The sequence below is a fragment of the Nanorana parkeri genome, unplaced genomic scaffold, assembly GCF_000935625.1.
Source record: "Nanorana parkeri isolate BGI_ZX_2015 unplaced genomic scaffold, ASM93562v1 scaffold383, whole genome shotgun sequence".
Classification (NCBI taxonomy): Eukaryota; Metazoa; Chordata; class Amphibia; order Anura; family Dicroglossidae; genus Nanorana; species Nanorana parkeri.
Window position 1 is genome coordinate 26,712 of NW_017306651.1, and position 13,572 is coordinate 40,283.

Below are 13,572 nucleotides of genomic sequence, written 5' to 3' on the forward strand. Positions count from 1 at the left end.
TGAGGATGCCAAGGGACATGCCATTGCTGCAGCATAGGAGGAGAGAGACAGGAGGGAGCGCTGTGAAAGCTGGCCAGCTCTGGGGTTCGGGTAAGTATAACCCTAGGCAAAAACGACTACTTATGAGTGGGCTACCAGCACTGCAAGGGTTAGAAACATTGTACCTGGAGTTCTTCTTTAAAGTGCGTTAAATGCACATATCATCTTATGGGCAGATTGTTGTTAAAATGAATGGTGGCCTGGCAACTGTGTTTCCTAAAGGTACCAATACAATGAAATGTCAGACAGTGAGACCCCATTCACCGGGGAGAAACTAGCGATTATTTCAGGCAGAGCTGAATGCAGCATACACGTAGCGTGAGCAAGGAAGCCATGGCCAGCACTATCGTCTGCCGGAATCGCATTCTGTACATATATCAATGGCTGGTGTCATGCTTGGATTAGCACATACATGTGAAGAGAGCCTCTGACTGACCCTGGACGCAGACATTTTAAGTCCAGGGGCAGCGGTTTTGTACAGTTTTTGCCTGGCTGCAGTTAATCTGCTAGATTTTATACAGCCATAGCACAGATTGCACTGGCATCCAGAGATGGCATTCAGCGTCAGCGACGTATCCGCCCCAGATCGTGTGTGAAAATGATAAATCCTCTATGACATCCTTTGTGACTCAACCTACGAATCCCCTATTCAGTGTATGCTATTAGCAAAACAAGAGCACTGGGTTATCCCTGCTCTAAGGCTGGCCATAGACCTGCACATTATTATATTATTATTACTATTACACAGTATTTATATAGCGCCAACAGTTTGCGCAGCGCTTTACAATGTAAGGAAGACATCACAATTACAATACAATTCAAGACAAGATGGTAAGGAGGGCCCTGCCCCTGAGGGCTTACAATCTAAAAGAGGAGGGGGAAATTATACATGAAGAGGTGTCTGTGAGGGGATGAATTATTTGAGAAGGTGTTGGTTCAGTGGTTAGGTTGAGGTGGGATAGGTTTCCCTGAAGAGATAAGTCTTTATGGAACGCATAAAGACAGTCAAGGTGGGAGATAGATGGACAGGTTGGGGTAAGGAGTTCCAGAGGATGGGAGAGACTCTAGAGAAGTCCTGGAGGCGAGTATGGGAGGAGTTGACCAGGGAGCTGGAAAGCAGGAGGTCTAGGGAAGAGTGGAGTGTACGGTTAGGGTATGATTGAATCTCCAGCTGCAGTTATTGTATTTTAACAGCCGGCTATCAAAATACCTGAACAGTGCTTGCATCTGAATGGATGTAGGCACTGTTCGGCCAACAATTTTCCTACCCGGCTCCTTTGGTTTCTCAATCGAAGGATGTTGGATGGGAGGTTTATTGTTCAGAAATAAAGGGTGTCAAAGCAAAAGGTGGAAGAGTCCAAAAGGTGCCTTTATTTGTTCACAATTTGATCGAACAAAAAAAAGCTAATGCATTTCAGAGGAACCACCCCCTTCATCAAAATGGGATAAGGATTTGGACCCAAAAGATATTATAACCAAGTGGATCTCTATATGATTTGATATGAAGGTCTTCTTTGGGCCTCATTCACACTGCTAAGAGCCGGCCCGTACAGACCGCTCCCGGGAAGGACAGGTGCTGTGTGTGATTGTAAGGATGGGCACAGTGTTCGATTTGAACATGAGTTCGAATCGAACATCGGCAGTTCGAGCGCTCGCCAAGCGCCGAACTTTATGGGATGTTCGCGGTCTCTTCGACCGCGTACATTCCATAATACAAAATGCCCACTAAAGCTCTGATTTGTTAAAGTCTTGCACCTGACCACAGGTCAGGTGCAAGACTTTGCCCAATCAGGGCTAAGCTGAGAAGGGGCCTGAAGGAGAAAGTTCTCTATCAGGTCCCCCCATGCTGATTGACAGCAGGCGGGTGCAATAGCCAGCTTGCTATTGGCTATTGCATTTTACAATATCCAATAGAAGGCTGGGGATGGCTCCCAGCCTGCAGACGAAGTGGAGGCAGGGAGACCCCCATACACTTGCATTGAGTTTGAGTTCGTATTCGAACATTTCGGCCATTCGAATGTTCAAATACGCACCGAACAGGGGGGTGTTCGGCTCATCCCTAATTGTACGCAGCAGCCTGTTCTTCTGTATGGGAGTACGCTTCCGTACGTGCAGTTCGGGTGACCATACGGCCGCGTACTCCCATAGAGAAGAACAGGCTGCTTCCGGGAGTACGCTTCCGGACAGGCTGTCCGGACAGTACGCTTCCGGACAGGCTGCTTCCGGGAGTACGCTTCCGGACGTGCAGTTCGGGTGACCGTACGGCCGCGTACTCCCATAGAGAAGAACAGGCTGCTGCGTACAATCACACTCAGCACCTGTCCTTCCCGGGAGTGACCCGATATGGCCATGCATGCTGCCTAGATCTGTACGGGCCGGCTCTTAGCAGTGTGAATGAGCCTTACAGCTAGAATTGAAATTGGTGGAAAGTGCCTGCTGCACACCATATAAGATAAGACAGGTGCTTGAGGTGACCGCCATGGATGGCGTCTTGCAGAACCTCAGGTCACCAACACTCAAAAAATGCAAGGAAAATATTGTTTATTGCAAATAACTTCACTAACGTCAACTGACATTGATGACATCAGTTAGGGACCCTGTGTGGCCTCGAAACATTGGCTATTTCGAGCTATGTGACGTTATTTGCAATCAACAATATTTTCCTTGCTTTTTGGAGTGCTGGTGACCTATCTTCACAGCTTTGTAATTGGCGGAGGCGGAAGACAAGGCCACCCACTGAGCAAATTTCATTTTTGATGAATTTTCTCGGTGTAAAGCCAGCCTAGCTGTATAGGAGAGCAGCATATTGTGTGTTACCAGTCTGAGGGTCCAATACTCAGACGTGATTTTTAATTTAAAGTCACATTGTTCAGCAGATGTACCAAAATCTTTTGCAACCCCATGCCTTTGTATATGGGGCCCTTTAGTACTAGAGTACCCATGTAGAGTGTGGGTGGAAGATGAGGGTTATTGTCCTGTGCGCACCATCACTGCTTTGTGCATTGCCTTACCATTTCAGCAACAATAAAGGCGAGCCTAACCTGCGACCGGGGACGCTGTGCCTGCCTTGTATTCACTCCCCCTCCCCCGTCTTGTGGGTGCATTGGAGGCATGCTTCTTGTGGCTTTGATTTTTGATGCTGCGCTTACATAACAAGCAATGGGTGTCATTTATCAAATTATAGTGACCACTCACACCCCAGAGACTTGTCCTCAGATGCTACTGTACGGTTGGCTGCGAGAAAAACCTACCCTCTGTCTCCGGTACATGGGGGAGAAAAAAAATTGTATGCATCCTATCGTCTCATTCCCCCCACCTTTCCAGACAGCACAAGCGATTGCTATTCTCTGCTCGGCAGAACATTCGATGCAGCGCCCAATCAGCGGCTACAGACGTCAGGATGTTTTTTTTTTCTTTCGCCTTCTACCGTCTTCCTGCATAGCCGACTGCAGTTGCTTACAGAGTGCAGCCTCCATTAGAAGAGCTCTATTGATTTCTGAATCGCACTGCAGCAGCAGACAGGCAGGGAGACAGAAGGACCTGACAGCAGTAAGGAGCAGAGGGGCTACACATTTAATCCTTGCCTCTCCAGACTCCCCCCACCATTAGAAAAGATATATACATTCCATATATAGAGGGGGTGATAGGAAGGCACACTAATTGCCGAGGGGGGATAAAAACACAGACAAGCCAGCCAAGGGCTCAGGCACTGTATGGTGACACAGGGGACTGTCCTGCTGCTCTGCTGAACAGCCCTGAGTCTGCCGCTGCTGCTGCTTCTTCTATTTTCCCTTTTTTTCTTCTTCTTTTTCCCCCCCCCCTAAACAAAGGAGAATAGGAAGTCATCTAGAAGGACAAGGTTGGCAGGATGTAGTTTTATTTTGCTGCCCTAGAATGGATTGCTATTGGCATTGGTCTTTGTTGATGATAAGCAGCAAGTACTTGTATAATGCATTGTTGCTGAAGCAGACAATACTGCATAGGGGGATATTAAATAGAACGATGGGTAGATAGGCAGATGTAAATTAGATGGATGAAACGTAGATTGATGATAGATAGATAGATAGATAGATAGATAGATAGATAGATAGATAGATAGATAGATAGATAGCAAAATAGGTAGAAAGTGTGATAGATAGTGAACTAGATAGATAATAGATACATCCATCCATACATACATATATAATAGAGAGACAGAGATAGATAGATACAGGATATACATATAAACAATTGACTGATACAGAATAGATAGATAGATAGATAGATAGATAGATAGATAGATAGATAGACAGATAGTGATAGGTAGATAAAATTAATGAACATGTCATATTGATAGTGCTACTGGGGTTGCTACTCATTTCTAGATGTATAGAAATAGTTGAGACTTTTTCTTTATCATTCTTAGGCTTAATTTTGGGAACATGAATTATTTTTAGGCTTCATTTTAGAAGCACACATTCATCTTATTATTAGATCTATTGTAGGAGTATACATTAAGAAAAGACATATACAATTATAGTTTATCTATCTATCTATCTATCTATCTATCTATCTATCTATCTATCTATCTATCTATCAATTATCTATATATCTATCTATCCTTCTATCACTCTATCACTCTATCTATCTATCTATCTATCTATCTATCTATCTATCTATCTATCTATCTATCTATCTATCCATCTTTGCGTCTACATGTATGTGCATGTTTTTATGTTAATCCAATACACATAGTAGGTAGATAGGTGCCCATGTAGTTCTGGCATATCCTACCATGCACATTAAGAAAGCTTTGTGCATACACATATCACACACACCTATATGCATGTGGTTCTTTTTGTACGGCGATCTCTCCGTGATTTTTTTTCCTCACAATCCTGGGAAGACAGCTTTGGGGGGACTGCAGCTCAGAGCAGAAATGTCTAGGCATAAAGCCATTATTAGCAAAAGCTATATTGAGCATGCTTGCCAGACAGGCAGAAAGGCTGAACTCGAGGTCCGCCCAGACATGTGCCCTGCCATTTTCATTTTAATCAGTCTGCTCAGGATGGCTGCTGATTCATTTTGCAGGACAGCCTCCTGGGAGCCTAGGTGGGAGCTGCTCCTGCCTCACTGCAGTATTCCACATCACAGAGACTGGAAGCAGGTTGACACAGGAAGGATAGGCAGCCTAGTCAATGAGCACATCAGACTGCAGACCCAGAGCTCCACAATATCATTACATGGGGTAACCCTTTCATTACCACCAGGCAACCAGACGCAGAGGATTCCACCGTCTGCTGCAGCCCTCTTGTGATATCCAGGCGTGCAAATCAAATTAGATACCACATGGAGAATTAATAACTGTAGTGAAAGCAGAGGGATCCCCATTTTTAATTTTTAAAAATGTTTTAAATAATTGGATTACGATATTCCGTTTAGCTAGACTATTAGGCATCCAAGGCATCCATGTATCCTAAACTACCTTTAAAAATGCAGATGGGGCTCATTTCATAAGTCAGCGCAAATGACTATGTGTGCAATGTACGTTAGCCCGTGTCCGCCAATCAGATTTAAGTTTCCCTTAGAGGTTGCTACTCTGCGCCTCCTCGTTAAACAAGCTCGACCTGCTTCCGAGCGTTTCCTCGTCAGCCTCTAAACACAAAGGGTTAAAAAGCAATCCTGACAGCGCCTTCCTCTTAGAGCCCCAAGGTGAAAAATATATCACGTCTAAGTGTAGACTTAACAAATAACGGGGTTGGGGTGGTATACCTGATTTAGCAGGAGACTTTGATTCGTGGGATTGACAACCTTATTATGCAGCCAGCTTATTATTGATATTATTCTGCACTCGGTTGCTATGGCCACCTTGCGAGAGACATTCAATTTTCTCTCTTCCATCATCATTATCTATGAGGCCATCTGTTGTGGAAAATGAATTCAAGCTCATTTGCATGACTGATAAGCAATTTTTTTTTTATCTATTTAACAGAAGGTCATATGCCGGGGATTTAGAGCTGGTGAAAAAAAAAAATGTGAAAAAAGCCTATAGAGAGCATGAGTGGGAGTGCGTGCATTAGAGGATGTGTGTGCAACTGAAGCAGATCCCCGAGGCCTGCTAGCCTATCGTACTGCATTTGTCATTCCTGCCAGGGCGACATTTTTTCCCCTAAGCCTCCACACACTAAAGAGAGAGAGAAAGTGAGAGAGAGACACACACACTAAAAGAGGACGAGACAGAGATTTTCCCTGTTGTCTTCTGGAGGGTCTTCTTTTTCCTCTTCTTGCATGGAATATGGGCTCCTAATTCCGATACTTGTGGAGGAAACACACCAGTGTTCTTGTGGTATGCTCATCCTTACTTATTGTTTATCTCCTTCAGCTAGATGCAAAAGTGTTAGATGACGCTCGTTACAGTACTCATGACATGGCTAACTTTGATATCATAATTCACTCTCGTTGCTCCATGCTGTTTTTGTATTCATGCATGCATTTCACTGGGCTCCTGTGATTTTAAGCATTTGGCACCGACTTAAACTGAACTATAGGAGTCAGGTTTAACAGGTATTAAAGTCTGATTGCTGCATTGGTTTTTTTTGGTTTTGTTTTTCTTTTGCATTTTTCTTTTATTTTTCTCAGAAGTAGCTTGATAAAGTACTAGCTACATAATGATACTATAGCAGTAGTTGTATAAAAATAGTAATAGTTAAATAATTATTATTATATATTTAATAAACTTTTTGTCCCCAACAAACGAGAGTTTAATAAAATGACACTAACTCACAGACTCTACTTTTTTTTATTTATAACATTACAGTTTATGGGTTTTCGTTCACGCTAAACTGCTTTGTTTTATTATTTTATTTTCTATACACTACTGCAGATTGAAGTTAAGGTGATGAAAGATACTTGTATGGTATCTCTTTGTATCGACCAATAGTAGCTAGGGAAAAAAGTTATAATGAAGACTGATGGATTCACTGGCACAATCAATCTCAAAGTAGACTGGGGTTAGGCTTCCCCCCTTTCCCTAAATCTTTGTTTCTGTATGATACTGATTCAGGAACCTCAAGACTGGAGGAGAGGTGATATCATTATGCAATTGTGTTTTAGGCTGCACAGGTCCAAAGAGATCTGGTGTTTTGGATGCTTTGCCAAAATAATAGAGGGCTGATCAATTAATTTTTTTGCTCTATATACATTGCTTGCTATGTAAGTTAACTTTGTGGAGGATAATTATATAATAAATAGACTTTGATATCTGGATATGATTATTATTATTATTATTATGCTCTACAATATTGATATAGCAATGTTTATATTTTGTATATATATTCTGCATACAATATATATATATATTAGTGTCTTAGATTCTATGGTAGTATATTAAACTATTCCAGTGATAAGACATTGGATCTATAACCCCCTCCTACAAAAAAAGACAGAAAAAGTTAATTACCAAGCTTAGATTCTGCCTTGCCACCCTGACATTTGACTGCTGATAATTCACTGATTAATCTCATTAATGTGATTATAGTAGGATTTGGAGTTGGCTGCCATTGTTCTGTAGACAGTGCCATTCAGATGGAGACACTGCCACCTTTATCTGTTTTGCTGGTGTTTTTCTCTCTCTCCTGTCTACTTTGTTAGTCTGTGCTGCGGTTGACTTTTTCCTTGTTTCAGCACCAGGAGCTGTCCAGTGCTGAATGCAAGCCTAGGCAGGCAAAGCTCACTAGACAGCCACAGCAGCATGAGGGACTTGTTCTTGTTTGGGGGGAATGCATGAATATAGTCACTTGCTGCAAAAATGACTGTGATTATTGTATATCATTTAGGCTCACTGCAATAAAAAAAACAAAAATCAGTAATAATGTGCAAAATGTATTAAGCCATGGCAACCAATCAGATTTCACTTTACAATTAACACATCAAACGTGAGTTCTGATTGGTTAGTATGCATTACTGCACACTGCTTTGTGTCTTGAATGGGTTGAATAACTTTAGAATTGTCGTTATGACTGCTATTAGTCATGGGAGGTCTTTAGCTTGGCAGCTATCGAGGAAGTAGAAGCCTCAGCAGGGCATGCAGGGAATTGTAGTTGCTCAGTAGCTGGACACGTACTTGTTCAGGCTTATTTACTGCCTAATAATGTGTTTCACCCAATTACTATGTTCTTGCCATATTTTTAGTGCTTTGAATACTATGTATATTTATTTTCCCCAAGGATCATGATTTCCACGGTATAGGTAACTTAGTATACAATGATGTGAAAGTTTAAACCTTATCCCAGAATATTGTTTTCTACCTTTTAGTAGCCATTTATTTAAATGGCAATGCTCCACAGTTACCAGGCATACATAGTTTGTGTACTAAACTGCTTTTGAAAAAGGTTTACTTTTGTGTATTATGTTTTTACATACTGTAGTTCATTTTTTACTATATGTAGCTATCAATACATAATTTTGCATTCATATTATTTGGTACGTGTAAAATGCAATTGACTTTAAAACAATATTATCTTCTGTTTCTCGGCCACAGTTTATGACGTTTGCGGACATTTTTACACAACGGGGATAGGTCTTTTGTTTTTGTAACCTCTCCCCCTTTATTTTGCCTTGCTCCTCCTCTGTCACACTTTCCATTCAAACGTACTATTGTTTATATGTCCTTTATGACTCTTGTCAAGGAGTGTTATGACATGCTAGTGCTTATTATTAATGTACTAAATGGGATCTATTTAAAGTGGGTTAAACCAAGGTGTTTAGCACTTTTGGCATTACAAGTTTCAGAATCAACACAGTGACTATGCCCTGACCTATTACAAAAGAGTGAAAAGCCACTTTCAGCACTTTACATAAGACTTGGAGAGTTAGGAGCTACCACCATTCGACCATGCTGGGTCCTGTAGTTTCTCAGCACCTGGGAGAATGTGTGAATTAAGCAGATGAAGCATCATTTAATAATATTGTTGTCTATAGCAGGGGGGTAGGCAAGCTCTGCACTCCAGCTGTAGTGAAATGACAAATCCCATCATGCCTATGCCTCTGGAAGTCATGCCTGTGGCTGTCAGATTCTTCCAATGCCTTATGGGGCTTGTAGTTCCACAGCAGTTGGAGTGCCATGGTTGATTTCCTTCTCTGACCAATTTGTGTTGCTGCTTCTACTTCCATTTGGGAGATTTAACTCTTGGAAGTAAAGCTGGCCATACACTGGTTGAATTTCCACCAGTGTGTGGCCCCATTGGTACCCTCCCCCCACCCCCATTCAACAAAAGTCGATGTTTCAATAGGATTTACTACCATGTGTGTGTCTCATAGTTACATAGTAGCTAAGATTGCAAAAAGACGCCAGTCCACCCAGTCCAACCTATGTGTATATGTGTATCTCCCAGTATATTTGCTGCTTGCCATAACTTATACACAGATTTGATCACATAAGGATTCTCCTGCAGAGATGTGTTGTCTTTATTATTGCTCATGCATTTTAATACTTGACAAAACTTCAAAAAGTTGCTGATTGTTCTCGACCTGTCACAAAATTGGCTCTTGCTTGGGACAGAGATAATGAATAATGAAAATGTGTTGCAGAGAAAGGCAATTTGATTTCCCCTTTCCATTGCATTATTGCGTGACATCAGGCTCCACTTATCCTAATTTTGACCGTGAAACCAGAATTACACCTTAGTTAGGGTAATACACTGTCCTGAGCCATCACTAGAGATAATCAGCCTCATTCAGCCACTGGCTGGCTGCAGTTGGTGGTAGCTGGAGGTCTGCAACAGCTGCAGTGCCCTATGTTGTCTAGCCACCGTATAAACTATAGAATAGTCAGCCTTGTGTTCAAAGCAGCAGCAGCAGCAGAGCAGCAAAGGTAAATATATCTAACAGGCAGTCCTGGAAGAAGATCCCGAGCTGTTTACAATTTTGTAATTTGACGGAATGTATGCGATTGGCTAAGGAAACACAATGTGACTTAATGGCAGTCACGTTTTCTGCTTCTAGAAAGATTACATAAGTTATATTAGACATCCCCCTATGCTCTCATGCCAGGAAGTCCTGATCAGCTCCCAGCTATGCCCACTATAATTCTATATTGAAATAAGGCTGATCTATTAATCATCCTTTTTTTTAAAATTGAAAATAACCTTTGACTCTGATTAATCATGCATTATTTGAATATCTGCATTGAGATAGAATAACATATGCCATATAATTATTCCTCATGCCAGCCTTCAACCACTTCTATCCATTAGCCTTAATGCCTTCGTTACATAAAGCCAGTGATAGGGTAAGAATCACCGAATGGAGAAAATAAAATAATCACGGCTCGCAGCTTCAGCAGGCTGTGGAGCCGAGTTCCCATCTATTACGATATATACAGTACTGCACACGCTACCCAGTCTGCTCTGGAGATTTAGGGGCCTGTGGGTACAATGTTAAAGCATACAGTACATCCCTATACTTGTCTGACTGTGCTCAGCAGCCCAATAAGCAAGAAGAGTTGGAGATCATTTGTTTAATCCAGAGGCAGAGCTGGCAAATTCTACAGCTCGGCTCCGAAGTGCAATGATAGGATTTGGGGAATGGACATGTCTTGCTCTTCTCTGAGAATGTCAGCGTGAGATGGGGTAAGTCAGCAATATACTACTGAACGATGCTGTTCTGCAGCAGTAATGTGGTCTCTGAGGGAGTTGGTGCTTCATGCATACTACACAGCTAAGCTTCCGAGCCCATTGCCTCCCAGACTGTCTACCACTCTCATCACAGAGGATACAGTCAATCCTTCAGCTTCATCCCTGTACGCACTTTGCCCATTTATTCTCAACATTTATTGTCGTGTCAGCCTCCTTCTAGCTAGTCTTGACTTGGGGGTCGGTTACTTCCTTGTCTGAAAACATCATCACTATTGTCCATGTGGCACAATAATTAGCATACAGATGAGAGGTGCTCTTGTCTCGTCTCATCAGCTGAAAGGAAGAGGTGCGGAGGAAAGTTGATTGGATGAATGGAGAGGAACGGTAGGCGTTCAAACACCTTACAAGAGTTTAGTTGTCATGGACCAGGTCTGTCAATTTTCCTTGGTGCATCTCTTTAAGTGGGGAGTCGGGATGTCTGCTTTTAGAACGATTGCTTATCACATCATGGCCTACTAGAACACAAAACAAAGTGTCCGATTTGGACTTTGTTGCTTAATTGATTGACCTCACCAGCCTTTTCGTTTCGGCGTCAGGTAAACACAGCCTATGTCTGTTGCTTGAGGAAGTGACTATGACTTGTAATTAAACCCAGGCTTTGTTAAGGGGTTTGCATGTTGCTGCACTCCTGTAAGTTGCATGTATCTTAACTTACAGCTTATTGATATATTGCAGTTGTTCTTTCAAGCTCATATGGACAGAAAGTAACTACTGTACCTAGTAGTAGCAAAGTCTTCCGGAGCTAAAATTAGCTAGCAATGGCTCCTTTTTTTTTTCTTGTCTAGACAATAGAACTTGCTTGGCATTTTTGCCATTGTAAATAGCTGAAAATTGACAGTCATTTAATCATGGCAGGCTCATTAAGGTAGATTTTACACAGTCTTCTGTTCTGCAGTGATAAAGGAGCAAAAAGGAAAAGTGCAATTTGTTGTTTTTTTTTCTCTGGCATGGTTGGTGTTGTCTGCATGTTGTTTGTGTTATAGGCTTGCTAATTATAGAGCTAGCTACCAACTATTTCATAGTCTGTACGTTGGGAGTTGGGAGTAAAGCTAGCCTGTTTTGTATCATACAGTAGTCTTCCCATGCAGACGTCTTCACACCGATTGACCTAATTTAAAAGTCCTGCATGTTTCAGAGAAGGAAGTGCCTGACAGCTAACTTGCTTCATACAGTCATAGACAGATCCCTGGATAGGGACAGGAAGACATGCATATAGATCTGTACAGAGATATTACTTATTTTGCTTTAGATGTTTCCATTTTAAATTTCAAACTTGACATTATATGTGATTTCTGATGACATTACCTATATCTAGGCAGCATGCAACATCATAGAACAAGTATAGTGTATGCATTAGAACAAGAATATGTGTGCTTTCCCAGATTTACTTGTCTAGCTCTCTACCCATTGTCTCCCAGTCCAAGCCACCTACAAGTATAGTTGATACTTTTGCAAGAGTCGGATAATCTATAGTACAAAATACAGTTATTTTTCCCCTGTTATTCACTTTTAATAAGGAGATACTGCATAGTTATGACTGTGACTTTACAGCTTGCTCTTACATTAGTTTTTGTTGTATTACATGTACATCAGTGTAGATTAGTTTAAAGCATTGCTTTATTTTATAAAATTGGTGCAAAGTGCAGTGAAGTGCAATAGCCCATAGCAACCAGTCACAAATGACCTTTTATTATGCTAATTGAACAATGCTGATAAACACAGGTATCTTGTTGTAATATGTTACAGCTTGCCACTGCCCTATGCACTCTATTGCCAAATTTTGTAAATGATGAGCATTACAGTACATAAGAAAGTTCCACATAACAGGAGGGACATCGGTACACAAGTAACAAAGGGTACAAACAAAGACATGGTCACTTGATTAAAGTACAGTTTGACAGACACGGTATAAGGCAGCATTACTGTAACTTGTTGGGTTGTATTTTTGATTTCAGATACATTTATCTCCACCGGCTGTTTACTGTATACAGTCTTCTTGCATCTTTGCATGTTGGAAGCTAAACTTCAATTTGGATGTAGGCGATGTGTGCTATGATGAACTAGCTGGTTCTTTGTACAGGATTCCAAGTCCATGTGTTTTGGTGGCAGGCTATTTATCATTAAACTTTGGGGAGGCTGCTGGTTCTTTTTGGCATTGCAGCATCCATAGATTAAAATTCCACACAGACTTCTGAACACTGCAGATCCTCTCCAGCCCAGGCTGTCTGCTTGCTGCTTGCATATGGATGTTTCTAAATGAAAATCTATGGCACCTACATACCTAGGAGCTTCTGTATTGACATTATAAAGAATCTGGGATGGGGTTATGGTGACAGTTGGTGTTTGCTGCATTCTAACACCTTTCTCATAGAAGAAGGCTTTCTTTTAATTGTTCTGTATGTATTCAGTTAAAATGAGTTCAGACATTAAACTGTTAAAGTATAACAAAGAGGGGTTAAATAGTCTAGTACATCCTTCAGCATATCTTATCTTTTTGTGTCTTTTCTTCTTTTTTTTATTCTTTTAAATAGATTCTATTCCCAGCTTCTATACTGATGCCAGCTTACCTGGTTTCAGAAATAATCAGGGCTGCAGGCAACCCATGGAGAGCTATTTAAATCAAAAGTCTGCCATGGTAGACTGTGAGCAGGGACTGAAATCAATGCTGTGACTTCCAATAGAGCCTTTGCCGCGTTGAAATTCCCACCTGCTTTATACATTTGGGCAATTGGCTACTGCTGAAGACGCGCATCGATTCTCCCGGCTGCAGCTTTGTCTGCAGCACATTGCAGGGTAGTGTGCTGACTTGTATCCCCCTAAAACAAGGGTTAAAGTTCATGTGAAGAAATATACATCGAGC